At 33.6% G+C, this 4,453-nt stretch overlaps 1 non-coding gene across 1 annotated transcript; it reads left to right on the plus strand.

Moving 5' to 3' along the window:
• Positions 1-1,211: 1,211 nt before the first annotated feature.
• TRNAL-AAG (transfer RNA leucine (anticodon AAG)) lies at positions 1,212-1,292 on the plus strand. Its single transcript has one exon. It is a non-coding gene; the product is annotated as a tRNA-Leu (tRNA).
• Positions 1,293-4,453: the final 3,161 nt, after the last annotated feature.

Here is a 4,453-nt window from a genome sequence, read left to right on the forward strand (position 1 = left end):
AGTTCTATACCTAAAAACACTCCCTTAAAAAGACTAGCTAGGTCACATGACCGGTAAATATCATGAATTAAAGAAAAACCTATGTTCAAGACTCAAATCACAATTCAAATTATGGTTTTAGCCAATAGACTGAACATTCTTCTACATCCCTCATGACATAGTATGAGTCTAACATCCTACAAAAAGAATATACATGTGATCATGGTGTATCGCATAGGTGGAGGTCTAAGATGACTGAGGGCATATAGCATGTTTGAGTCTCTTATATTTAGTGACACCTAGTTGTTTGGGCGTTGTATTTGGCTCAGGGTCGTGGATGTGTTTTTTCTCGAATCAACTTACTTGGCTTCGCTATACCCTTAGAAATAATGCATAGGTTTGTAAGTTCATGGTTCTGACTTTAGAGGGTCTATCATAAAAAGCTTAGGGTATAACCTAAGTATGTGATGTTCTACTCCTATCACAAAAAATACATATCATTTCTATGCTTCATAACATCATAACTAGATGCCATATAAAACTTCAGGTTAGTCGTAAAAGCCATAAAACATCATAGAAGGTATAGTAAGGGCATTTTTCGTTATTTTACTTGTATCATGGTTTGTGCAATGCTCCTATAACCTTCAAATTCAACATGCATCGTGAATTCATGGTATAAGGCCATAACACTTGTAGGCTCTCTTCAAATTTAGGGCATGAAAAGGAAGCTCTCATCGTCCTCTTTAATAGCTCTATGATCACCAGCTTTGACTTGTATAGAAGCTCCACAAATCTTCATCTAAATTTCGAGGTCTTTTCCATATTTGATTCTCGTACCCTCAGGCAACCTCAACAATTGGATGGCTTTGTGACGATTCCGTATAGGCCTAGGTAGATTCTTTGGTTGTTACATTAAGTACATGGACATTTCATATATTAGAGTTAGAGATGACCAAATTGGTCTAAGGTATTTTGTTTCTTTTAATGTTAGCCCATCCCTAATCTATTTTCATTCCTATATCTTTTTAAGAAATATGTGAACATTAATGTCTAGAACTTGACTATTAATGTTGGAGTTAGTCTAAGATGCTAGATTAAGGTTTTGGTTCGAAAGGACTCGAGTTCAAAAAATTTCTTGTGGGATCCTAATAAGATTTAATAATTATGTTATCTTTTGATCCCTAAACCTTTATAAAGAATACAAATGGATTAATTTTTTTCCAAGCATCAAAGTTGAGATGGTCGAGTTGGTCTAAGGCGCCAGATTAAGGTTCTGGTCCGAAAGGGCGTGGGTTCAAATCCCACTCTCAACAATTATTTTTTATACGATGTTTAATATTTTGATCACTTATAAAGAATACAGATGGATTAATTTTTTTTCAAGCATCAAAGTTGAGATGGGCGAGTTGGTTTAAGGCGTAATATGTTGATCCCTAAATCTTTATAAAGAATACGGATGGATTAATTTTTTTTTTCAAGCATTAAAGTTGAGATGGTCCAGTGGTCTAAGGCGCTAGATTAAGGTTCTGGTCGAAAAGACTTTTATAAAGAATATGGATGAATTAAGATTTCTAAGCAGTTTGTATCGAGCTGCCCAACAAGGTGGAAAAATGACTTGAAAGTTGACCCTGACTCGATGAATTTGACTATAAAATTAGGAGCCTCCACCAAAAATGATTTCCTACCTACTTTGAGAGCCTATAACTCGTGCTATAATCCACGACAAGGTAAAAATTGATTCCTAACTTCTTCTTGCAATCCCATCTGCCACTTTTATGAAGAAGATGAACTAGTCACGTCACCCTAAGTCAGAACTTCCTTTAGTCCTTCACCATATTTGTAGGAATTGCTTCGAAATAATCCAATTAAGTAATGTTAGATTAACCTACTAAATGGACTCCATTACTTATTAGATATGACATCTTAAGGTTACACATGAAATTTGGTAATCACAGTATACATATCATGAACATTAAATGCAGAAATACTTCATTTAAACTTTCATAAAACGTCATCTTCATATTAAAATATAGTCATGGACTTATGTATTTTGAAAACACCTTTAAAACGACGCAACAAAAGACTAAATGATATGAACCAAGAGACATCAATCATACAATATATTTCAAAGAAGATGTGAAGAAAATATTGTTGAAATTATCAAAAGATATTTCAATTCATGCCACATTGAAGAAGAATGAAGTTTCATGTTATAAATTTTAGGTGGATTACAATTTGGAGTTATTGTACTTCATTAATGTATTTTAAGACTTTGTAGTTACTTTAGGTTAGAATTACAGAATGGTTAATTATGGCCATTAAGTATGAATGTTACCGCTCTTGGAATGCCTTTAATAGTTTCATTTTGAGACTATATAAAACCATGTAGGTTGATTACATATTGGTTAATTATGGCCATTAAGTATGAAAGTTACAGGTCTTGAAATGCCTTTAATAGTTTCATTTTGAGGCTATGTAAAGCCATGTGTTATATTTGTATGTAGACTTGGAAAATATAGTAAAAGGAGCATTTGTGCTTTTCTTTAGCCAATGGCTAAGTTTCTTTCAATTCTATGTAGTTTAGATTGCATGTAGAATCATTCAAGCTCGACATGATCAATCTTGCTTGTGGAGTGATTCGAATCTCAAGCAAGTGTTCTTGCGTTGAGATATTTGATCAACAAGATTCATTCAAGCTAGACATGATCGATTTGGCTTATGGAGTGATTCGAATCTCAAACAATGTTATTGCCTTGAGATATTAGATCGACAAGGTAATCCGAATCTTATTCCCCATGTATTGATTCCTTATCTTATCACTAAATAAAATAAATAAACGTTTACATTCAAAACATCTTATCCTAGTCTAAGTCTAAGAAAATAAATGTGACTACCATGTGCATGTGTCATAGTCTCGAGTTTCAATGTCGTCGTCAGCCGTACAGGAATGCCTTGCCTTAACTTGAAATAGAAGTAGCACGTAGCTTGAGTATTTAAAGAAATACTCAGTAAGTGACCCTACTATTGGGGTTAAATGGAATGACGGGTCCTATCATATCAGTCTATTTTCCTACGACACTATCCTAACGGGCAACTTGGATGTGTACCATATACTCTACACACAACCCATATGTGCGAGTATGGACTCACCAGTCAGCTCGCACACCACTGGGCCCCTTTCCTTGTCGGGCGAGCATGCTCTGGTAGCTCTTTATGTCGAACACCCGTTAGAATTAGTAACCGTCACGACAGCATTATGTAAAACATAATGATAGTTCTCCTGCTTAGTGGTGTACGCGTCCCTACTCTCGTGATGGAATAATGGTATCCCCCAATGCATGAACACACATAATGCATGAGATCCCAATATTTTTCAATTTTCAACATTATTAAATATAATCTCGCTACCGTTTTTCATTCATATCATATCATTTCTCATTTTTCAGTTCTCATATCATGCATAATTCTAACGGGGTTATATTTCATGTCATGTATCATGATATCAAGTCATTCATAACAAATATGTTTTATACATACAGTTTAGGAGACATAACATAACGTTCTATGCTTTTAACAAAACATTTCATAAAGTGTGATTCATACAACAATTACCTCAACGGTCACATAAAACAATCTAAACATAACATATCACATCATAATATATCGTATCATAAATATGTCAATTTATCACATATCTCGTACCATAACATATTTCTATTTTCTTTTTGTATTTTTATTTTATTATCTTTTTTGCTTTAATTACGTTGACCTGAGCTAATTTTTAATTAATTCTTACTCTCAAATCTTCTCTTTTAATTTTTAATCACATCCATACTCATCATCATAAATAGGAAAATTTTCTGAACACACACAATGTATGAAGCCTCCCTAGTTTTCATCTTTAAATCATTTTTATCACACAACCCTATACATTGTTCACACATTACTCTAATAACATATAAGCATGGACCTTCATACATTCATCATCATTAATATTAACTAGGGTTGTGCCTTTGAAAACTCGTCGTCACAGTGCATCTTACTTAACATTTAATACATGCAATCATCTTAATATATAACATCATAATGTGAAGTCGTTTCATCATCATATATCTCACATCATCTTGTTATCATGCGTCGACATCATCATGTCAACATCATGTAAATCATCACATCATCATATCATCATTTAACATCATCATATAACATAAGACAAGTCTTCGAACCGAGCCGATATTAAGATCACTCACTTGGTTGGCCTTAGCCGAAGTTCTATCTAATTGTGAACCTGCTCGCCTTTGTCCCTCGAATTCTTTTCCACTTATGCCGAGGTGCTTCACGCTATCAAAAAAGTTCACTTAATTTCTTTAATAATTTTAATTCCAAACTTAATTTAACTTAAATAAATACACCAATATTATTTTGATATTTGGATCACATAATCCAAATGTTGTTTATGTGGTGCAACTTGATA

This window comes from Cucurbita pepo, chromosome 20 (assembly GCF_057944985.1).
Source record: "Cucurbita pepo subsp. pepo isolate OVF chromosome 20, ASM5794498v1, whole genome shotgun sequence".
In the NCBI taxonomy this organism is placed as follows: domain Eukaryota; kingdom Viridiplantae; phylum Streptophyta; class Magnoliopsida; order Cucurbitales; family Cucurbitaceae; genus Cucurbita; species Cucurbita pepo.